General features: G+C 38.4%; 1 protein-coding gene across 6 annotated transcripts in view; it reads right to left on the reverse strand.

Annotated features, from left to right (window-relative positions):
* Positions 1 to 6,487, reverse strand: part of Mef2c (myocyte enhancer factor 2C) — a 148,145-nt gene extending 141,658 nt beyond the window's left edge. For 4 of the 6 annotated variants that reach the window (XM_013349670.2, XM_013349668.2, XM_026783685.1 and 1 more), the window contains exon 1: positions 4,781 to 5,042. The gene's annotated coding sequence lies outside the window, so the exon portion shown is untranslated. Of the gene's footprint in view, positions 1 to 4,780; positions 5,043 to 6,144 lie in introns of those variants that run through there. The other 2 variants (XM_013349666.2, XM_013349665.2) reach the window with 2 other exon arrangements.
* Positions 6,488 to 25,540: the final 19,053 nt, after the last annotated feature.

Here is a 25,540-nt window from a genome sequence, read left to right on the forward strand (position 1 = left end):
GTGTGTGTGTGTGTGTGTGTGTGTGTGTGTGTGTGTGTGTGTAGCAGAATTAACTAAGCTCAGATCTAGCATTTACCCTTTGGTCCTCCGAACAGTATTAGTGAATATGGTGTGTACACATGCCCTGTGACAGCTAAGGAGCAGGCCCATAGATGCTCCAAGCTTTTAAACTTGAATTTAGAACTATAAGGGGGAATGTCCCCTTTCTTAACCGTATTAAAGGAAAAAAAAAATCACAAATTCAAATACCAATTGTCTTAGGTAGAATCAGAGCTGCCATAAGTCACAGTTATGCAAGAATATCGCTACTCTTTGCTCTGATTCTAAGGACGGAAAACTTGCTCTGAAGTTGATGTCCACTGCTGTCTATCTCATGAAAGCACTTTGTGAGCCATGAGAAATTATGTCCTAATTAGCCCCCTTTCCATCACACAGAGCCATTTATTCCCTGATCAAGTTTTCCTATTGCTATTTTAAGAGAAACAATATTCCACATTTGTGGAAGTTTGTGTACTAATCTTTACTCTTATTTTTAAAAATCTTTCTGATGCAGCATTCACATAAAAATTCACATGTGAATACATGGAGTTCGCAAAAGTTGGGATCTCTTGAGGGAGTTTTTGCTTAAATGAAATGATGATTTCTTTTACCATCCTTTTATCGGCTTTTTGATGATGAACTCAGCTATATAATTTTCAGGTCCACAAAAAGGGAGACCTACTATTTTTTCATGTGCAATAATAGTGAATATAAGAAAAGGTTACATGACTTGTAACTGAAGGTATAAACTTATTACACTTAGTAGAATGTTGTTAAAGTCAAAGTAAACCAATATGTGTCACAAGTCCACAGATGAAACATCTCATTCACTACAGCATCCGATCTTATTATAGTAATGCACAGAAAATTAAACACATAAATATTAATTTTATGTATCACGGAATATGTAGGCAATGAAAACACAATGTTTACACTTATGGATGACTCATTAGTGTTTTATTGTGTGAAACACTAGGAGGCATCAGAAGGGTAAAAGGACTTCAATTTTAGAAGAAAGAAGAAATTACTGAATGTTGGATGTGTATGAAGTTTGAGTTCTAAAAATGCTACAGGTAAAACAAAACTATATGCTAACAAAGTCTCAAACCATTATATTTTATCATAAAGAATGATGTTTATATAACATTTATAAAATAGACATATATAACATATAGATTATTTCACCAATAAACACCCATAGAGATACATTTTGGATGTATTGGTTCATAACTACATAACTATTCATTTTGATTAAGAATATACTTGGTAACAGAACAACAACCATATCGGATATTGGCAATTATGCATTTTCTGATCAATTGTTCAGTACTATGAGGGTGTTTTATTTCTAGCCAATTCCGCTTTACCTTCTGCACAACTCTTCTGAAATCACCTAATGCATTTAAGCTTTATGGTAACCTTCACACAACCAAGACGACTTGATGCCTGTTCATAGAGAACTGATGGAAATTAAAATTTAAGCAACAAGAAAGCACGCAAAGGAACGTACTTTCTTTTCCTGCACTATTGAAAGCCTATTACTTAAAAACCGAATTTTCCACTGTTGGAATTGTTCCTTATAACGACGAAGCAACAGGGCTGTGGCATACTTATCTAGCAATCCCTTGGAATCAGAGGGTCTCGCCGTTCCTCAGCAATCGGCTTTTATCTCTGCCCTATGAGAATAGCACGTGAACTGTGTAATCTGCCTTTTGTAAGGTGTACCCTGTTGATGCTTCGGTTTTGTGACTCGCCTCTGTAATCTGATTGGATTTCTCGAAGGTAACAGATCTCAGCGAAGAGTTAAGCTTCCCTGAATGAGTCCATGGGATCTAGGGATAGTACTGAGAATGAGGTCAGAGTCAGCTCTTCTTCTCCATGTAGCACAGTGGCTCAACATCAGAGACAGAAACGAAAGCCTCTCATTTGGTTCAAACCTTTACTCTACGTGTGTAAAAGAAATACGCATGCTGTTCTAAGCTAGACATTCATTAGACAAGCATTTTCTTAAAAGAAGCTATTTAAAAAGTTAAAAATTAATTAGTAATCCTTTTGCAGTCCACTTTGCGAACCTTAACTGCACATTAAATGTCTCCACGTTGCTTTGAATCATGCCGTGAAAACCTTGGTTCTCTGCTTAATAACTATTTTTTGTTATGTAGTACAGTTATTACTGTAAAGCTGTTTCCCCATTTCTGTCACTTTCTGAGATTTCATAGGCTAAAATATATTGCTTAAAGTTGGGAAATAAAAACTACAAAATACACAGAAATAAACAAAAGAAAGTTTTAAAAGATAATGCTAACCTTTACCAAAGAGTGATATAGTATAGTTCTCTATTAAAGAAATTTATATACATGAATAATTTATTAAAAATACATAATTGTATGCCATTCTGCTTATTCACTGAGTAAGGTGAAGGCCAAGGAGAAAACTGAAAAGGTATTTGAAATCTATAGAATATACTGTTTTTCAGGAACCAATTTTCAGGAATCATTGGTTACTTTCTTATAGGGATGAATAAATTTCTCAAAATTTTGTAAAATAAGCCTGTTTATAAAGAAAAAATGAGACAAATTACAACAAGTCTTTGTGAGTGAAGTTTCCTCTGGTTATTTAGTATCTGTGCCCTGGAAAGTTAAGGCCCATGATTAACCTTAAAGGGAGGAAAGTTGTTTCTTATTATGATATGGCCATTTGTTAAATCAACAAATATGAAAAAACATTAGGATGAAATAAATGGCATATCTTAGCATTATCCTCTGATACATTCACATGCACCACAACCAAGATGGAAATAGCGTAATTAATGAATGAAGTAAAATACTGTTTTTAATAAGGCATATGAAAACTGCACAACACATTCCAAAGCTATGGAAACCATATTAGTAAGAACAGCAATTTAAAAAAAAATAAAGTTCAGCACAGCTTGGAGCAAAGATAACTTCCAGCTATTGGCCCTTTTACTTGACTGGGAAATCAAATTTTAAACAAAAAATTATGTGTAAAGTATGTTTTGATGGATAATTTTAGTATTAAGATTGGAATCTGATTCATGATTAAAGTAGTACAAAACTCATTGACTTAAGGAATTATTTCCTAAGACAGGACATATGGACATCTCATTTTACCTACCATGCACTTGCTTTGGGACTACTTCTAAACTTAATGATTAATTTCATCCTTATACTAGAGGATGATAATAAGGTTTGTTGCTGCATTTTCTATAATTGAATCAATAGGGCACAAAACTCCACTTGTGCCATACTGATACATAGTGAACTGCTTTTTAAGACTAGCCCAAACTGACATTATTTTAAAAATTAAATGAGATAGTTTAGCTGTAAATTGAAAATTGCTGAGCCACTTCAGGCTAAAATTGGTATGACTACAAGGTTAAGCTTGGCTCACAGGTGGCCACATTTCATGTTCTAGCAAGTCTCCAGGGAGGGGAATTATTAATCCCCACATAAATATCTTTACTTTGTAACCACAATTTCATTGCAAGGTGCCACTGACAGAGAGCCTGTTCACTCTTCTGGACTGGCGTGGAACTGGACCGGCAACTAGAGTTTTCTTTACAGCGCGTAGAAAACGTGTGCACTCATCAAGTATTTCCTAAGACAGTTACTGTTAGGGTTACTATCAGATTAACAATAGTAAAACACACTTTGTGTCAAAGCAATGAATTCTCCACCGAGGGCCAGTTACAGAACCGGCAGAGAGCCTGATTCTACTTACAGGGTCAGCATTTACATACAAAGTATTTTTTATAGGACATCCGTTTCAAAAATGTGAGGAAAAGCCTTTCCACAAAGAATGACTGTAGCATCTAGAATAGTACAAAATGGTTCAGGTATGAAATTTCCCTTAAGAATTAGTGGCCTTACTCTGGAGAGGAAACAACATTAGCATTGAACTCAAACACTTGCATAATACATAATCATACAATAAACAATGTGCCCGTCTCTGTAGACTTCCTTTATGGCTAACTTTGTCACTTAGTTTGGTAACTTTCATCCGAAGTCCAAACAGAAGGCAGGCTAAGGGACTTAGTCCTGTTTGTTTTTAAATAGCTTAATATTTCCCTTGATCTAAACAACAGTGCACATGCTGAAATCCAAACACGAACTGTGAAATGTATAGACTACCATGGCCAGGGCACTGCTTCTGGTCCCCACCAATTAAGCTTTCTCAAGCCAGCACTTTGGTAGGCAAGAGGATGCACAAAGGTGGCCTCTGGCAGGCAGCCCTGCTGGAGCTGAAAGCCATCCCGAGAACTAGTGGCTGAGAATCCCAACTCAGGGAAAATCAATCTTGGGGGCAACTCACAGGACCATCTTTCCACAGAGAACTAACTGCTAAATTTTAAGACATCTACTTCAAGGTCACAGAACAGTCTGTGAAATTCTAAAATCCACCAGGCTCCACGTTCTCCACCCTATCGAGAATACTAACGACGTGAACTAACTTCATGAAACTTTAAACAAACTGATTTGACAGGAACGAGTCAGATGTGATTTCAATAACGGATGGCAAACAGATACTACTATCTAAAAAGTTACTTTCAGCCACACAAGGAAATCATAGAATCTAAAGAAAAGAATGCACAACAAGCCTCAACTTAAGCCTTCCAAAACGGAGTTGGGATAGACCCACTGCCTGGAGGAGGCTGGTGCAGATTTCAGAGACAATACCCCGGCTGTTTCTATTCTTTTCGAGAAATGTCAGAGGTACTTACAAGAAGGAAGACTCGACCAGATTAGTCCTTGGAATATTTTCCTTTCTTAAAAGAGGAAGAGAGAAAGAGAAAAAAAAATAACGATAATCTTTACTTCATCCAGCCTTGCAGTGCTTCTCCACCTGATTCAAAGCTGCAGGCACGGCGACCCACACAGAACCTTCAAAGTCAATCCAATAGCAGCCCGAAGATGTCTGGGTGTACGCGTGTGCTCAAGTGTCTGTGACTGCGAGCCGAGCGAGCAGAGAGCTGGAGACGAAGTGTGCGTGTATGCGCGCGGAGGGGGGGGGGCAAGGGGGAGGCGCGCACGGGATCGCGCATTCGCGCGCGCACTGAAGCCGCTGGAAGAGAAGGAGGAGAAAGAGGAGGAGGAAGGTGGAGGAAGCGAAGAAGGAGGAGGAGGAGGAGGAGAAAGTGGCTCTCTGTGGCCGGTGGGATTAAAAGTAGCCAGACTCGTCCAGAAAACTGCATCCAGGAAGGAAGTGACAGAAGACGAATGGAAAAAGGAGAGCAGCACACAGGCTTAGAAACGTCACGTAAAAGAGCTGGGGGGGGGGTGGAAAGGGAGTGGGGGGGGATGTAAGGATACTGGGAGGGGACGCGGGGGTGGCAAGCAACACCGAGCACACGGGGCTGGGGTTCTAAGCAGCACGTACGCGCCAGTGCGCACCCCCCCCCCCATTTCATTTTATTCTTGCCTTTGCCTGCGCTGCCTTTTCCTTTCCGTTTCTCTATCCCTACGAGCCCAAACCGTTGCCTCTCCTCGCGAGCTGGGGAAATCATCAGTTTCACTCTTGCAAAAGGGGGGCGGGACTAGACCTCGCAGCATTTTAATAAAACAAACATACTGCAGCTCCCTCCTCACCCCTCCAGTCTCAACTAGATTGATAAATTACTCCACTACACTACTTTAATTATGTATATGGTATGCAGAATAAATCACTGAACATCAGTACCTCAATCAAGCACTTTTAAATGATAATTGCATCTTGGTGAATCAATCTTTCCATTCCTGACATTTTGCTAATTTTAGTTTTACGGTGGGGTAATGGCACATGCCATACGCAAACCTAATGACAATTCTTTATTGCATGAAAGGGAAGACAACACGGGGAGCGACGGCTCCCAGCCTCTGTCCCCGACGCTGCGGAGGACGCTTGGAGGGGACGCTAGACTGCCGCGCGCTTGCTCCCCCGGGAGACTGCGAGCCAGCCAGCAGGAAAGTCCTTCTGAAGTCGGGATCTTCCCTCTGACCAATAGGAGCGCGACCCTAAGAGCTGCTCTGGTGACTCCCCCCTCCCCGCTTTGGATTCGCGGTAGCCACTTCATTCTTGCTCCGGTCCGCGCGCGCCTCCGTTACTCACGCGTAAAAGCCACGATCCAGGATGTCTGCTAGTCTCGATCCCAGTGTGCGCTTCCTGCCCTCCCAGACTGTACAAAGCTTTTGGTCTTGAGACCCGGAGAGGTGGGCTAGAAAGTGAGCCGAAAGGATTCTCCGATATTAGTAATAAAATAATTACAAGTATTTAATATCTCGACTTTATCGCAGGGCCATGAACTTTCGAATCAGTCTGAACATATTTATCGAGGGGGAAAGATTCCTCGGACAACCCCCTCTACTTCCCTCAAGCGTCTCCTCCACACCTTACTGGACTTTATCCAGGTCATTAACATGTAAACCAAACCAACTTCCCAAATGCATTAGGCTACCCTGGCTGATAGCAGATGACTTCACTTATCCTGAAGAGTTTCAGCTGCACAGGAAGTAGCAACAGAGACTGATAAAAATACTTGTGTTAAGGGTTAAGGCTGCTCGATATTTTTCCATAGAGAAAACATAGGTTAACAAACAACTGATACTTAGGAAAAAAGGAATTGAGTTCATCCCTACGCTAGTCAACTACACCACACTCAAAAAGCTAAAGATGAAATGTATCCTGGTATCACACACACACACACACACACACACACACACCCCAAAGCAAACAAACAAACAAGACAAGATTGCATGCCGGGGTAGGGTCGATTTTTTAAACATTCAAAACAAATTAATTTTTTTTTAATATTATGACTGGAGGAAGAGAAAGCTCACAGAGGACCATAACACAGAAAATACAAGATATACAACGGTAGCACGGTGAAATAGGTAGCTAACTAAAGGTATTTTCTCAAAAAAAAAAAAAGAAAAAAAAACAAACCACAAAACAAAAAACAAAAAACCAACCCAAAACAAAATGAACAACCAAAAACCCTCTTCTCAAAAAACCGTCCTTTCAACACTGTGTGTTTAACCCTAGGAGGCTGCATTTCCTGGTAAGTTCTTCAGCAGGCCGGCAGAGGACTGTTTTAACTGTAGGAGGACAATGTGGGCTCAAAAGGCCTCCCGTCTCACTGTGCAGGCCGTTTGAAGCCCCTGGCTTCTCTACAAGAGTGGGCTCCAACATCTAGACACCCCAAAGGCTACACTTGAAAGTTAAGCTACATCTGAACTCTCTTCAAGTGTATGGCTCCTTACAGTGTGACTATTAATTAGTAGAGCTACTTTTATCCCAGGAAAGCATGACAAACTGTCACAAAGTGGAACATAGTGGCTTTTTGTTTGTTTGTTGTTTTTGCAAATTAGTACCTATGCTCTACTGTGCTGGCCATTCATATAGCAAGTGTGTGACTATCGTGAGTATGGCAAAGCCTCTTTAAAGGTACAGCCTCTGATGTTTAAGGATGCTCAATACTGAGGCAGATCTAGACAGGGTGATATAAATGAAATTTAGATCATTTCTGAGGTTTCCAAAGATGCTCACTGAACAAACCATGTGAAGGACCATGGGAATGTACTGCCATAGTACTTTAAATTAATGTAATGAACTGAAATGGCCTATGTTACAGGACAAAGCAGATACAGTCAATACATGAATTTCAATTATGCTATTATAGCTCATTATACAGGATATTTCTATTTATCACAGTCTATTTCAGTTTTAGATTTATTTTCTTACAAAATGAAATTTTTATTTGACCCTTTTACATGTCAAAGAGTTATTTAGTAATAAATATTATAACAAATTCATATTTATCAACAATAGGGTAAACATTCAAAAAATGCTAAGCTGAAGTGAGGTTGATTTGAAACTTTAGGGCTGGAAGGTATTAAAATAGAAGATTTTCCCTCTCAGTATATTTAGCTTCTTAATTATGTGTGACTTATGTTAATACTAGCATTAGTTACCTTCACATAAGCCTGTGTAACTCAAGGGGAAGGGAAGAAGTTGCATAAAAATTACCAGTAGATGGTTACCTGAGCTTTAAACTTAGTTAGTGGTAATCCATGAGGTGGTTGATCCAGAGTGCACTTTGTATTTGTCTTTAAATCACCTCAGACTTACACTATTTATTTACATAAATTTACTCAAACTGGGCTTTCCTGTTCCCAAATGGGACTTGGGGAGAATCAGAATATTTTCTTGTATAGGAAGTAGGTTGGTCTAGGTACTGGGAGACTCACAATTCTCTAATCCAATTTCAAAATTTGTGTCGGTGCTGTGTCTCAGTGGCAAGACACTAACATCCCCAGCACTCACCAGGTCTTTGCTTATGGTTTGATTTCCAACAAGAAAATACAAAAACTGTCTTACTAAAAGATAAATCCTATCTAGACTTCTGTCTGTGTGGTTATACGTGCTCTCCAATTTAGTTCTGTGCTTGAAAAACAAAAGAAAAATATTATATCATTTATATCAGAATGAATATAGGGATTTGTCTAGTTAATAAAAGGCAACTTTCCTTTAAGAAAAAAAGAGTGACATGATGGCTGGGATTGGTGTGCTGTTGAATCCCCCCCCCTCTGTCCTCTCTCTCTCTCTCTCTCTCTCTCTCTCTCTCTCTCTCTCTCTCTCTCTAAGTGTGTGTGTGTGTATATAATCACCAATATTCCTTACATTAATTATTATAAGTGCTTTATATTAAATATAAATACACATTAGCTACCTCTCCAAGGACTTATTTAACAATATATTTAAACAACTAAAGTTACATAGAGCATGGCGATTGTTTCAGCTCTAGAAAAAGCTAACATTCCAATTCCTGGTTTGTGCCATCTTACTCCACCCTCTTTTCTTCTGCTTCCCTACATTAAAGCAGCACTCACTCTACGAGAGCCCTGTGCACTGGGTCTGCCTGCTTTTAAGCCTGGCCCACGCTGGGTGTAGCTCTTGAAGTGAGCTTTAAAAAATTATTTTAAAGTGAGCTGGGGCGGTTGCCACAGCAACCTACCCTGAGATGAAGAAAGGATATAGATTAATCTACCCCTTAAGATTATTCAAGTGTACAGTATTTGTTCTTCAGCCAGAATACTTTCAACACAAATATAATTGAACATGAAAGTTTAGAAAAATCAGAGAAGCATGGTAAGATTTAAATTCTACAACACAAACCATATTTTAACCTCTTTGCAGTTGTCCTAGGATGGTGTGTGTCACTGCCAGGAGACAGACTAGTTGTAGTAGGGACTTGCAAAGGTGGGCCTCGGATGCTGACGTGCCTTAGGCAGCATGCTGATGCTCCAGGGACAAGAATGGTCACCTGCATCACTGCCAGTGTGACCAGATTTTAAATACTTTAACATACAGAAACTGGTGCTTTTACTTTTATGGGAAGTTTGTGGTAAAAGATAAACGTGACCACTCACCACCTACACCTTCTTTACTGCCACAGCCATTTGCCATCCACGCTCTGCTTCATCTCCTCAGAGGTTACTTCACAGTTTTCAAATCTTCTTTTGGCACCTTAAAAACGTGTAAGTATAGAAAAAAAGTTATTTTCTCTAAAGCTGACATTAAAGTAGATTCAGGTAGGTATGGTTTAAAAACTTTTAAAGTAAGGAAACTTATTATTTTAAACTCAAATAATTTGCATTAGCTAGAAAAGAATTTAAATGATCCACTGTAGTAGTGCCCATAATTTTTTAAAATAAAATGATGGCACATTTCTAAATGTTACAAAGTCACAAGGACAGCTTTACCCAAGCAGACCATACAGCATGTGCACTGAGCGTCACGTAGGATCTGGTTTACCAAACAAGGGTTTGTTATATGCCTCTTCTCATAGACAGTGAGCCTATATTTATCTTCACGTCCGTACCTTTGATTTTATATCTGATGAAGAATTACAAGAACAAAAGTAAAATAAAAACCCACCATTTCTGATGATAACAAAATCTGTCAAATTCGGAGATACTTGTAACAACATCTAAGTTGGTGAAAAGGCTCATTCTAGGCATTGCTTCAAGGGCCATGTCAAATGCTTTGAGATTACTGATGTGGGTTCAGGCCTGTGCATGGATTCTACAGCAACAACACCTTATTCTTCCAAGCTGTGTTTAGTTATTTGGTACTCTGTCTCAGACTAGCTTTCCATCACTGTGCTACACCAATGATTCTTTCCTTGGCTTCAGAACAGGAACAGTCCCCCCAAAGGCCCAACTATGACAAAGCAGATCACAAGGGCCTTTTCCCATGTATCTGAGCGCACAGTGAGGAGTCATTTAGAAAACTATTCTTCTGGGTTGCCATCACATGGTTTATTTTGATCATATCTTGTCGGAGTCAGCCAGAGAAATGAAGAATTCGTACAGGATTTGTTTGAGGCCTGTGCTCATTGAATTTGCGGCCTTCAAACCCAGGCCCACTATGCCTAAATCTCAACTCGTTCCGGTTCTCAGAGAGTGCCAAGTTCTCTGGCTAGTCGCTCTCTCTCAGCTCTGCTCGACTGTAATGTATATTAAGTGGGGGTCATGATGCACATATCTCCCAGGACCTTGCTACTCTACACTTCATGAAACAAAATCTGAAAGATACGCAGACAAACAAACAAAACACCCGAACTCTCTACAAAGTGAGATACATTTCTTTTATCAGTAAGTCCAAATAAGGCTTGCTAGGTAATTTGCTTCTAAGTGTGTGGCTCATCCGAAAGAATCCACAGAGACAGCTAAATTTAATGGGACTTTACATTTACTCTCGCCATTGTTAGATGCTTATTGAAACACTGGTTCTACTCCATTTCTTGAAATATCACAAGAGACCTGAAATTTAAGGAGTGGGTATACACACTTCCCCTTTTAACCGTTTCTTCTAGAGTTTTCACTAGATCTGTGCTCTTTCATTTTACGAGATTCTTAATAGGGGATGCGGTGAAAGTTTGGGGTTAAAAATTTCACCCGGCATTTTGGTACCCACTTCTTTGTTTGGGAAACAGAGAGCTGGGATTCAGTCTGCCGCAGGGCCCCTTAAAGAGCAGACGAGGGACGCCTCTGGTTTCAGCAGCTCACTCGGCTGAGTTATTGATTGCAGGGAGCAGCAATCCCTCTGGCTGATTTGTGTTGAAAGCGGACCCGCTGGCTGGGCGGACTGGAGAGGCGCAACAGCCGCAACACCACCCAGTTACTGCTTGGTCCTCCCCTCCGACATGGCTTTCGCTCCTATCCGCTCTTTCTCCGCGGGTCGCTACTTCCTCCCACCCACTTTTCTCGTGGCCGATGGAGCTGAGGGGGTGGGGACTCTTTGCCCCGCGAGTTTCCAGAGCAGCCAGGCTGCTCTTGTGTGTGTGTGTGGGGGGGGGGGGTGCCACGTGAGTGCGCCACGGACTGGGCGTAGGAGGCCGGGCCCTCCGACGGACCTGCTGGGCCTGGCTGCACAGGGGGTTGGGCGTGCTGTCTGTGCCCGGGACAGGAAGGGGTGTGCCGGCCTGCGTTCGGCTGAGAGGAGCTGTCTCGGCTAGGAGGAAAGAGACCGGTGGCTTGCTGATAAAGATGGGGTTTGATGGGTTCCGAGGAATGAAGGAGGGCAACCAAGACAGTGGGTGTGCTTTCGAAACGTGCGGTGGCGGCGCTGGTGGAGTTTCTCTGCTGGTCTGGATTTTAGGATCCCAAGAATATTTCTTCCAAGGAGCTGGAGATGAGCTCTGTCCGATCTCCACAGTCACCGGGGTTCAGCAAAAGGAGCCCACCACCCACAAAGAGCACAAAGTGCTGGCACGAGGTCGGCGTTTCTGGTTACTCGATGCGCATCAAGCATTTTGCAATCCTGGGAGAGAAATAGGGGCTTTGGGCAGGTCCAGCCTCCCTGTCCTATAGCATTCCGGATTTTTTTTTTTAAACAAATCTAATAGACCAATAAGAAAGGATCAGGGTCCAGAATTGGATTTAAACCCTAAGCACTCAGGATCTACAGAAGTATATAAAAAAAAACAAAACAAAAACTAAAAGCCAACCACTAACTTCAGCGGTTAAGCTACCTCTGTCTTGGCATAGTAAAGCTCATCAAGTAGAGAGAGAGAAGTGGGATGCTAAAGAAAATGAACAGTAAACCCAAACAAGAAAACTTCCTTTTCCTTGCACAACTTTCATGTGATACCACTTGGAATCAGTGTTGGATGTTCTGCAAATACAGCCGTTGGGAAATGGAGATTCTGGTGATGTTCTTTGTCTGTCCAGGGTGCTGTAAGTGTGGTAGGAAGTGTGGTAAATGTGGTAGGAAGAGCACATCAAAAGCTTTGTAGCTCACTGTCTGTATACCTCTAAAGTGTAAACGTGTGTGTCCTCTTCTCGAGGACTGCTTTGAATAGGGTAGCTGCTAGACACATGTGGCTTTTCAAGTTAATGAAAACTCAACATTATCCATATTTTAACTGCTTGATCATCAAGGCCCACGTGCTCAGTGGAAACTTCGAGGTAGGGATATATTTATGTTCACCACTACTACACGGAGTCATACTGAGAGTACGGCAGTAAAGTTTTTAACTAGACTACAGGCTTTAAAAAACGTTCTGTTTGCTGCATGGCGGTAGTGCATGCATTTAATCTCCGCACCTGGGAGGCAGAGGCAAGCAAATCTCTGAGCTCGAGGCCGACCTGGTTTACGGAGGGAGTTCCAGAACAGCTAGGGCCACACAGAGAAATCCTGTCTCAAAAACAAACAAACAAAACAAAATATTTTGTGCTTGATACTAGCCAGATTTTAAGACATTCTGCATTTCTATTACATAGTTGTTGTGCAAAATAGTTTTCAAGTCTGAATTTTAATGTCTTTTATGTTGAGAAAGATTCTGGGAAACACCTAACGCATACGTCGTTTTGTTGTTTTTCAGTAAGGAAGGCAAGTCAACAACAGAGAGGCTAACCAAGTGATCCATATCTGTAAATTCAGAAAGAAGCTTAAGCCTCTGATAGAGCCCAGGATCCGTGCTACTGGCTAGTACACTGTGCCTAGTTTGGCCCGGAAAACTGACTACGTACAAAGGTGTCTTGACAGATTTTAAGCAGAATTATCCTTTTACAAGAGAGAATGCTTCTGAGGATTCATCCCTGAGAAAATTCCATTTAATACAGAATGAGCTGCATGAGGAATAATACTGTCTCCCAAACTTAAACTGTATTACTGATATTATCAAACAAGCACATGATGCTTTTCAAAGAGAGCTATTGGGATTTAATACTCTGCCTACTTGTACTTAAAAATTATGCAGAACTAGCATTATACTTTTAGAATAAGAGATAAGAAGAAATATTGAAGTCCAAGAAAAAGATGTTATCTGAGGTGAGACTTGCTAACAAAGTATAATCTTCCTCAAATTTGATAAGAAATTGAATTCACTGATTTCACAAGATAGGATTTGCTCAGAAATGTTAATGCCATAAACAGAATGAAATCACAAGTATTGCTACGTAGGGTGAGAAAATGAGCAGCAGGTGCTACGGCGTTTTAGGCTGAGCATCACTTGGTGCTTTGGTAAGTAGTGAGGTGATTTATTTTGCTGCACTTGCTCCCTACATTTTTTGCTGTTAGTTGAGATTAGTTTTGATATTAATCCTGCCCATTAATGGTAATTAACCCTTAATAAAAGTGTTTTTAGTTTGCATCAGCATATTCACAAATGGGAACTAATTTTAAAATTCTTTTGAATGTTGGATTGATCCACCGTTGAGTCATCATCTGTTTCTCTTGTCTATTTATCATTTGCTCATGTTTGAAAGAATTCTTCTCATGTGACTCGAAATCCAAGGCCCTACAAGAAATATCTCAGTTCTTTGTAGATGAAGCAGAAGGCCTCAGCCTCCCTGTAGATGGTGAGATCCCGAGGAGAGTGTACCCCCAAGCCAACTGCCAGTACTATAGGGGAACTGATCACATTTTGAGCTTCCTTATACATAAAATGTTGAGTTTAATATGATATTCTCCATGTATTTCTGCTAGGAATGAGAAACCTCCATGCAATAAGCACCAGGAATGAGAAACAAATTGTGCAATTCTGTGTGAACAATTCCTTCTTCCCCAGGACTAAGTTCCCTATTCACCCCCACTGTGGCTGTCATAGAGAAAGAAGTAGGTCATCAGAGACAAGAGGATTGATTCAGGATAAGAACAGGTCTTGAATTTTACCTCTGAAGAAGTGGAAATCTCTTTAGACATAAAATTCTGTTTTACTGGGTCACGTTGACTTTTTCACAGGTGTGGGGTCTCTAGGCTACTTTTAGCCCTCATGTGGACTGCTTTCTGCTTAGTCGCTGCCTGGCTGCTGAAAAGGCACTGGACACTCCAAGTCCATCTTCTCGTCACCTCAGCTGACCTTTGGAATGCAGTTGTCGGCCAAGAAGACATTGATATCCCCAGTCTCCTGCTAGGAGAATTCTTTAGGGCAGTGCCTGCTCAGATTGTCTCCTGATGTCATTCTAAATGTCTGATGGCCATCTATGGCAACTGGGCTGGGCTCAGGCCTCCTGAGAAAGGGGAACTCATGGAATGTTTGATCGAGCATTCTGTTCAAGAGGGACCTAGAGTCAGTGTTCTGTTGTATGTGTGGTAGATGCTACTACTGCATTATGGGGCAGGCAATGGAATATGAAAAACAGAAACCATAGTCACTTTGGACTTTTAGTAAAAGCTGGAATAGTCTATAATTTTTAGTAATATGTATATATATACACATATATGTTTATATATATACACATATATATGCATATATATATGCATATATATGTGTATATATATATAAACAGGCTCAGGAACTTAAAGACTTTGTATGTGGTGTTCATCGTAACATTAGTTATTAAGATCACACAAAGATGTCTAGAGAGGAGGGAATAGTGGTGATAAAATATAGTGTACTCTGTCTTTCTATGTAATTTTCAATCATTGTTGTTCTATTTAAAGGAAAGCTTACATTATTTTAAAATACTTTATTTATAGTCTAAAAATTTAAGTTAAGCAGATTAAAATTATTTAAGATGGAAAGAAATACACAAAAATATGTTTTCAATATATAATAATTCTATAAAGATTTAAAATAAGTACATCCATAATTATGCTAATATTCTTACTTTCCAAAAAGAAAGAAAATTCACCTTGTGTGGGGTGAAAGTTTTCTAAATTATTTTGAATAGGGTGAGAATGAAAACTAAAATAGAAACAAAAGGAGGAAAATAAAACTTAAACCAGTGATTAAAAGTAGTCTGCTTGTTGGGTTATTCATTGAGCCAAACACCCAAACCAATGAACGTGATTGCATATTACTTTGCTCAATTTATGTTTGACTCTTTAAAATCAATTGTATGTATAATCTAAGTGTAATACTTGTGATATATGCAAAATATCTGCATTCTTAGAATATATATACAAATAAGCATGTTCAAAGTAGTTCATATTTCTTCGTCACTTGATATTTCAAAATTTGTACTGATTAGTTTATGAACATTATTCTTTTTATCCAAGCAACAACTTCTTAAAAGGCTTCTGTTATTATCTCCATTTTATAGATATTAAAAACGAAAGCTCAGATGAATTTGTCTGTCCAGATAGCCCATAAACATCAAAGGACACAACATCAGACTTAATTCATTCCTAAAACTGTGTTCTTAGCTTTGATACACCTTTATAGTTGGACTCAGCAGGGAGTGATAAAATCATACAACTGGAATAAATTTCAGAAAATTATGTTTACTTGCCAGTTACCTACTTCACAGAGATTATGCCAGGGCACCAGCCCCTCACAGATGTTTTTGCTAGAAGTTATTAGATGTTGCCTTGGATATTTGCTTAGTAATTCTAAGAAGCATCTTGGTGTTGGAGAGTCTTTATTGTTAAGTCTGAACATTTTTTGTTAAAGGTAAATCCAAAGAAAACCCACAGAATCAAATAACCTGGGGTTAATTGGGGCTCACAGAGACTGAACTGACAACCAGAGAGCCTGCAGGGCCATGACCTAGCCACATATGTTACAGTTGTGTGTGGGGCTTCTATCAATGAAAACAGGGGCTGTCTCTGTCTCTGTTACCTGCAATTGTGACCCTTTCCTCCTACCTGATTGCCTCATCCAGCCTTGATAGGAGACGATGTGCCTAGATTTACTGTGACTTGATATGACATGACGAGTTGATATCCACGGGCAGCCTACCCTTTTCTGAAGAGAAACAGAGGAGTGGATGGGGGAGGAAGAAGGGAGGTGAGGGGGGACTAGGAAGAGAGGCAGGAAGGGAAACTATGGTTGGGATGTAAAAGTAAACAAACACAGAAAAAAAAAGTAGTAAATCCAAACCACAGGTAGTAAACAAGGTGGAAACTAAGATTTGATTATTAAACCTGAAATATCTGATATTTGGACAATAAACAGACATTAACTACAGTTAGAAAAATATAGCTTCATGCGCATTCCTGATAGAAAGGCACAGGCTTTGGGGACAAAGCTTTGATGTGGGGCACCGGCAAAGTCTGAAAATGTTTCCAGGTTGGTGCTGCTGGTTAATGATTGCATCTTATGGGAGGTGTGCCAAAGGCAGAGAAAGTGAGTGGATTGTGGCTTAGCTCACAGGTCCCAAGAAGAGGGCCGGACCCCCAACAGGGGGATTGTGGCTTAGCTCCCAGGTCCCGAGAAGAGGGCCGGACCCCCAACAGGCAGTTTACTGGTCTGACAAGGATATGAAGTTATCCTTCTACCCAGCCTATAGGAAATCCTCAGGAAAGTACACACTTTTATTATTCCAGTTTCAAGTGTTCCTGTTCCACAAGTCCCTGAAAAGCACATTGCTATCAGTTACTTAATGATATTTTAAAGCAGGTATTCTTTTCTCTCATTTCATACTTCAAAAAAGTTATTTTATAATTAAATATGTAAAGTAAAACATATCCATGCTACTATGTTGAGGAAAATCAACATGTATTATACCAAGATACTTTATACTTTCTGGGTGGTAACATATTTGTCAATGTTCTTGAGAAATTAATTTTCACAGAGAGCTTTCATTTGTCTTCATACTGGATTTTTTTTTTTTTTTAGATATTTGGAAGTGATGGTATTTGTCTAGAGTAAGGATCCATGATTATATACTTTGGCTATCTCAGAAATCTTGTAAATTGCTTATTGCTTATTAACATTTAAACTTATGAGTCTGAGCCTAAGTGCATAGGATGAGTTCGTTGTCAGTCTATGCTTTGGTCTCCTAGGAGTCTGGGATCACACCTGTGTGCAGGCAGCTTTGTGACATCACTGAGACTTGTCTTCCCCATACGTCCTTCCCTTCACCTACCTTCAACTTGCCCTTCTTTCACCTTGGCTCCCCAGCAGCAATTTGAAAATCAATAACAGCTCCGTGGTGAGTGCCTCTATTTCCTCTTGGCCTTCTACTGATGGGACTTCCAAGGTCCTTTCATCCTGCAGCATCGCCTTAAGCCCCAGAATTCTCACAGATTGCCTTTTATGAGTCTGCTGCTTCCCCACCTCATCCACGACATCCCCTCCATGTGTGCTACCTCTTTAAGTGAATATTTTTAAACTTTTAAAAGGAAAAAAAAATGTTTCGTTCTTTTTTTTTCTTTTTAATGTAAAAGAGTCTCTAGCAGAGCCCATAAGTTTCCTGCTGTGTTTCTAGAGGTGTTTTTAGGGCAAGCTTTCTGTGTGCCTCAAGTCCCTCCCACTGCCAGCCACTTAATTGTACACACAGAAGTAAGGGAAAGTGCATGGGAAGGCTGCCTCTGACTTGAAGAAATTTTATTGCTTCTGAAAATGTTGGGTTCGAAGACAGTTCTTTTTCAGTTCTTTGAAAATTCATGGGTTTCCCCCCAGATTCTGCAAATTCCCCTACCTGTTGCTTTGGCCTCATTTTATTTTTGCGTACGAGTTTGACACCAACTGAACAAATATTCGTGCCTCTTGTGCTTTAGCGTCTATGTTGCCATTCAGCTTACTTCATGTGCATTCCCTTATATTAAAAGCCACCAGAAGTAAAATTACAATTTGCTCAGTAATACCTTGGACGGATTTCAAGAACTCTCCATAAGATAGTATGTATTTCTTCTTGAATGAAGGACATGGCGTCTGGGAGTGTTTTCGAATTAGAGGACAAAGTTTGTGCTACCTTTTCCCTATCTCCTCTATAAAAATCACAGATCTCTTTCTATGTCAGAAGAGGAAGCAAGAACAGATACTTTGCAACCTTGTATGCTCACACACCTGTAACTGAACAGAGTTATGTCATATGAATGGGTTTTGTAACAATAGCAATATTCATCTTTCTGAAGAATTTCAGAAAGGCAAGGGGGATGTTTGAAGAAAAAGTTTCTGAGCACTACATGAGAAACTTTTTGCAACTTTCTTGTTCCTTTTGATGTCTTTAGCAATAGATGATCAACTGATAATTTCCCTATTTTTTACCTTTTCTTCTATTTCCACCCTCTCCCACTTCATCCCTTTGATCCTTGTTACTTCTTCCTTCATTTTCTGTTGTAGATTCCTTTTCAGTTGTCTATACAATAAAGCTGCTTTCATGTTAACAGCTTATCATTTTTTTTCTGTGTAAAATCAGATGTTTCTCTTAGAACTGTGGGATACTACTACTAGCAATTTTTTTTCATTGTTTCAAAAATCATCACAGAATTAATTGCCACTGCAAAGAGCTTATATGTTATAAATAAAAATTTTATGCATAAATCATACACATTATATGATTATCTTTGTTATTCATAAGTATACTGATGATTCACAATGAACAAAAACCATGCTTGTGAAACTATTGCCTGCGAAAGATTTATATTCACCATCCATATACTCCTAACTCAACTTCACATAGCTGTGAGAGTCTGGTCTGTGTAGCCTAGGGCTATAAAACAGCTCACTCAGGGGAGAATTAAGCCTGTAGTTTCTCCAGATCAGCAATGATTAACTGAATATGCTTATGGTTAGTGGATGCATACTTAGAGTAATCACTGTCTATCCTATTTTCCCAAAATAACTTTCTTGAAGAATCAGCAGAAGTCACTTGGTCAAACTTAATTCTGTATTATTTAGGATCTTGAGGAAGACCAAGGCTTTGCTAACTTGGGGGACAGTTATCATTTGCCAATTCAAATAAAAAAGGTGAGTCAACTACTTAAGCACTATATGCTTAGCTTATTAGACAATGATTAAAAACAAAAGTTATGTTTGTAGCTATAGCCATATGTTCCTATTGGCCTCTAAGTATATGGGATCACCATGCATGATTTTCCTGCTGCTTTGGAGCATGAGAACTAACATTGCGCTAGAGAAGGTTAAGAGGATAATGACCAGCTAAGATGACAGTTTTGTTCAAGGGCCTCAGAATCAGCAAGGGTTGAAACTTGACTGTCTGAACCAATCCTGGTCCATGAGTCCACTCTCTCAGGAAAACTGCCTTTTAGAATTTACTTAATCTTCCTTCCTTCCTTCCTTCCTTCCTTCCTTCCTTCCTTCCTTCCTTCCTTCCTTCCTTCCTTCCTTCCTTTTAAAAGCACAGAACTTGAGACAGTCTCATTGTGTATCCCTGGCTGGGCTGGAACTTGCTGTAGAACAAATTGCCCTCATACACTGACAGAGGTCTGTCTCAGCCTCCAGGGTGCTGGGTTTGTAACTGGGAACTGTTGTGCCCAGTTTAGGAATCTTCATTTTAAAAGTCTTAAAAATCAGGTATGATGGGATTTGCCTATAATCCAAGCATTTTGAAGGCTGAGGCAAGAGTATTATTTGGAGTTTGTGGCCAGTCAGGACTGCTTAGCAAGAGCCTGCCTCAAAACACCCAGTTTGGTTCAAACTGTAAACAAGCAAAAGACATCCTACATATACAATGCTCATTGTAAACTGCTCACTAAGAAGCCAATTAAGCAGCACAGGAAACTCATTTTTTTTCTTTCTATCGATGTATCTACAAATGTGTGTATCTATGTATCTAGTTGCTACTTTCTGAAACATAATCACTTCATTTCCCCTCTTCTTTTTCTTCCACCAGCCTTCCCATGGATCTCTTTCTTAAATTCATAGCTTCTTTTTATTTAATTATTGCTGCATGCATATATGTACACACACACGTGCAGCATGCACATGTGAACACACACACACGTGCATGTGCACATATGCACACACACGCACAGCATCTTTTTAAATATCACCTGTCTCAGTCTGTATGATGTGACTTGTATGCATGTTTTCAAGGCTGACCTCTTGGTATCAAATGGGGATCCAATTTACTTAGGGTTCATTCTATTTTTTAGTATATCTGACTGAAAACCCTAATCTTTTCTTGAATGGAAAATGGGGCCCTCAAAAAATGTGAAGTGGGCATCTAATTTAGGGATATTTAACATTACTGATGAGCAGCACATAGGTGTACATGCTTTGGCTACTGCCAGTTTCTTTTTTCCTGAAAATAAGACAAACACTTGTCTCCAGTGACCTGAGTACACAGAGTCTCTCAGTAAAACGACTTTCAGATGCTTGTATGACTTTGGTAATTAACTCTGCCTGTCCAGAAAACACAAAAGACCTTCAGAACATCACCAACTTCTGCAACAAGTTGGTCATCAATCTTCCTCCATACGTAACTGCTGCTATTAATCTCTCCAACCTCCCTCCATATCTAACTGTGCCATTAGTTTCTCTTAAGTTCAGGCATCCTTCGTACATCAGAATGGGACTTCTTTGATGTCCCTGTTTCTTGCTGCAATGTCTTTTTCTTTGTTTTTGTCTTACAAAACAAGCATTATGTTCACTTACAGCATTTATGTATCATAAATATTTTTTTAATTTAAGTTGTTCCTTCCATTTCATGAAACTGGAAATATTAAATATCCATTGGATTTTCATCCAATTCAGCTGTGGGCATACACACTGAAGTTCAGAGCTCCATGTAGTAATGTGATGTTGAGGATGTGAACTGTCACATTATGTAAAAAGGGCACCCTCGTAGGTGCTTTACTCAGTAATATTCTCTGCAGAATTGTTTCATTTTGCCCTTTAACTTCGCAGCTCAGTGCTGGTCTGGGATTTCCTTTATTAGGAGTACTTACATGGAGAAGACAGGACATGCCATTGTAGCTAAGATTTCCACAATGGCCCATAGTCCTTTTGGGACACCTCCTGTGAAGCTGAGAGAATACTCTCCTGGTTAGCTGTAAGTTCTTTCCTTGGGGTTTGTGTGTAACTAACCCAAAAGCCCTAATCCATTTAGTTGTGTCACAGAGATTAAGTGACTTCTTTTCAGTCACAAAAGTACATAGCAGTGAAACAGAGCTGAGGACTCTGATCTTCCACTTCCGTCCTGGTGTTCTTTGAACCATATTCATCAGCTCTAGAGAGAACTACTTGTTATATCAGACAAGGGACAATTCACTTCCGTAAAAACTGCTTTAAGATGCAAGATACAATTTTGTGTATTTTCTTTCAATACCCCGGTTTTCAACAGTAGCTTCAAATGGATGTTGTTTGCAGAATAATATTTTTGCAATTGATTTGTATGGTGTTATTGATATTGTCAAATGATCTGTTGATTAACGTAATAAAACAAGCAAATAACATTTATAAATTATAAATATATAAAATTTAGTTTAAATGGCCCCATTATTGATTACTCTAAAACAATCTTTTGAAGAGAAGTAGTAGCCACCATTTTTATCCATATCTTATATCTATATTTTATGTTTCCCCCCAATTTTGTTTTTGTAATTTATCTGTCTATATGTCAAAGCTCCACTTCCTACCTGTGAATACTGGTTTAAAGTTCAAGGATAAGATACATTCCTTAAAATGAGAAAGTATTGTTTAACTGAAATGATTTCCTTTCTAGAGGGCAGAAAACTGAATATTTGTTTGAATATTTGTTTGAATATTTAGATTTTTAAATCTTGATTGGGTCAGTTTCTTGTATGGGATTATCAAAAAATATATCAATATTAGTTGATATAATCAATACTATTTGACTTGATGTCAAATACTTACATTAACAAGATGTTATTGAATAATATGACCTCTGAGATTGCGATGATGCAGCCATTGATCTACACTATGGTTTGTTAATTAGCTCTCTCATACACACGTGAGTTAACTGTTGAGTCAGCTTTTTAGTATACTGCATTGTGTACTATATATATGCTTATCTTATGATATATTTAGTATTTTTAATTCTTCTCCAATCTTTCAGAAAGAGCAGACTAAACTTTTGATTTCTGTATTAATTTTCTAAAGCCTATGATTGTGCTTTAAAAATTTTTGTTATTTCAAACACATTGGTATTTCTAGTTTGCAAATCCACCTGAATGATGAAAAGATTCTAAAGGAGCTCAAAATTGGTATGTTTCAATGTGTTAATGTTCTTAATGCTTTTACAGCATATTGTACCATACTTTGTAAACTATATATATACATTCCTGTATAGATATTTCTACTTACTGAAAAAGGCTTAGAAAGTAGCTATACTCATGCAACTTTCCCATGTGATTCTTTTTGTTTGGTATGTGATTGTCCACATTTTTGAAGCCAAAGAAAACTGAACATGGACCTGAGAGACAAGTCCAAATTTGTGTTCACTTACTCACACTGAGACTGAGTTAGTTTCAATTCTATTATTTTATGGAATTTCTTTAAAACGAGAAATTAGAGCTTCAAAGTCTTCCTCTTGTGACTTTTATGAACTTACTTCTTGAGCTCAAAAGGAATGTGATTCAAGGAGAGACACCTATCTTTGATAGAGGGATAGCATTGCCTGAGTGCTTAGTGTTTTGATTGGTGTGTGCACACCTCTGAAAGTTCCTTTAAGGAAATTAACTCTCTCCACATGTGAAGCATGTAGAGACATGAAGAGAAATTGGGCAAGTAAGAAGGAATTGAAAATAAACCTGTGATGGAAGCAGCCTGCTAGGCAGAGGGGTGATCCTCTTTTATTTGTCCTGTCTGTAGTCCAGGTATTTGGATTTGCAAACTTCCTGGCACCAGGTATTACCAACAGGGATGAGTAATATGCCATTTTTATCTTTATTGAGTTACATCTGGCCCATGGACAGATGACAGCTGTCGGTTAGGTGTCTGGTCAATGAGGAGATACGTATAAAGCTGCCAACGTATTTTTTGTTTCTTTAAATACTTACAAGTAAACTCTTTTACTTAAATAGACGGTCAGGCACCATGCAGTTTACTAATTATTGTTAATTACTGGAAGAATCAGTATCCTTCTTATAAATACAGAAAATGAACAAAAAGCCTTTTGAGTAGCCACTCAAACAGGTGAATGATGAATTTTCCATCACTGAAAGAATTATCTTTATAATTATGAAGATGTATTTCAAGGAATCCCTTAAATGCATAGGGCAGGTATGAGTCAGTGCCATTTTAATCCAAAATTTGTCGCTAAGGTTTGCTAAAGGAACCAATTCAGACAGAAGAAAAGAGTTAGCATGGGTTTCTTGTGACCTAGTGTTGAAGATTTGTTAGGAAGGACACACATATTACTGCATGGTAATAGGGACGTATGGCTCCTGATAATTCAAAGAAAACATGAAATTTTCAAAGCTTGAATTCCTGACACAATGCAAATGATAAGATTTAGACTGTTTGGATAGTCAGACTCTATCTAACATTTTTTTTAAATAGCTTGAACTCCCCATAGAAAGTCATAAACAGTAGTTTGGCAGTTTTTGTTTCTTTATTCCTGTTTGAGTGTTTGTTAACGACAATGGGGTAAATTTTTCCAATTGCAATGTATACGAAAACTTATTAAGTGTAATTCTGAAGCATACCTACGTGGTTTATGAGTTGTAATAGTTTTCACTTTCAAAATCCAGTGCTTTGGTTCTTTAAGGACATAACATTTAACAAACGAGGAAAATGACCTCTTTTCACATGTCTCCTTTAAGAGGCTGGGAAGATTTTTAAAAATTTAATGGATTTGGTAAGTCCTGTGTCAGAATCAACAACAAACTATGACAAAGCCCCTGTGGCAGCAGCTCACAAAACACTGTCCACCTAAATAAAAATATGCTCTGATAACCAGAAGAACAGTCCATATGCAATACTTGATAATTAAAGTAAACCTGAGTTTTAATTTCTAAAAAAATATGTATTCAAAAATGTTTTTAGGTGAGTCTGTTTTTTAAGTATTTGGCTTTTGGTTACATAGACCATTTTTGGTAATTTAAAACCATTTTTCATATTTTTAAAGGGAAATCATGCCTGCTTAAAAAGTATTTATAAATTTATATAATGTCCAAACCACATTTGATTTAAAAATGTTTTAGATAAGATAATCATTAACAAAAGCCAGATTCTATATTTTTCCCACTTTACAAATATGTATTAAACATGTAGATTGGAAATTATTTATGGCACCATCAGAATAAAACATTTACTTCATAGTCTTAGTAATTTATATTTGTAGAAGCTTTTCTCTTCTTAAGTACCAATCCTACCCCCCACAGCCCAGAAAATTGATTTTAATGCATAATAATTTATAGCATTCTTGATCAATGTATGCTGTTGTGTCTTTTACATTCATTAGCCCATGTTGCTTGTGAATATGGAATTTACTTATTAAAATGGTTTCATATGTTTGCTATGTATAGTCCCTAGCTTTGAGCTCCTTCCTTGCTTAAATAAATGTTTTCAATTTGCTATAATACAACAATTTGTAGAGAAATGCTGTGAAGCATAGTTAAAAGAATGAGTCCTTGAAATAGAATCATTTTTTAAAAATATGTCCTAACATGTGGTCTCATTTTTCCTTCTTTTGCATTAATTAAAATCCTGTTCTGAAAAAATATTTTTACCCAACTTTTGAATTCACAAAATAAAAAATACCAAAATATATAAATGTTCTAATTTTGGAAATAAATGATGTAAAACTCTCTTTATTATTCTCTTGATCATCTATCCTAAAGATTTTATTCTTATAAAAAGCCTTCTAAAATAATGGAAAGTGTTGTTCCTTTTAATTATTAATTTTTCTGTTCACTTGGTTGATTTTACTGCATATTAAATAAAACTAGCTCTATATTCCAATCATATTCCTATGATATGCACACATTTAAATAATAACACATGAGAGTTTTTGAGAAGAACATGTACCATTTCACAATTTGATTATGGAAAATTTTTTGAAAACTTACATTTTATTCAAAGAAGATTATGAGAAGTAGATTAAAGCGAAACTAAAGTGCTATGATGTAGCCTCACATAGCATGTGTGATGCACTCGCTGTCTTCACACATTCAGAATAGTAATCAGAGAGAAATATTGAAACTATAGATTATTCTTTTCACAAATTATCATTTTATAATTTCAAAAATCATCAAATGTTAAAAGCTGTTTATGTGCACCAAGCAAACCTACAGTTGGGTAGTTGGGTCTGATTGCACAGCTCTCATCAGCTTTGTGAACATAGGTACCTTAGCAGTGTCTCCTCTGAGATAACAGAACCAACTTTTAGAGATTAAAAAA

Source organism: Microtus ochrogaster, chromosome 19, assembly GCF_000317375.1.
Source record: "Microtus ochrogaster isolate Prairie Vole_2 chromosome 19, MicOch1.0, whole genome shotgun sequence".
Taxonomy (NCBI): domain Eukaryota; kingdom Metazoa; phylum Chordata; class Mammalia; order Rodentia; family Cricetidae; genus Microtus; species Microtus ochrogaster.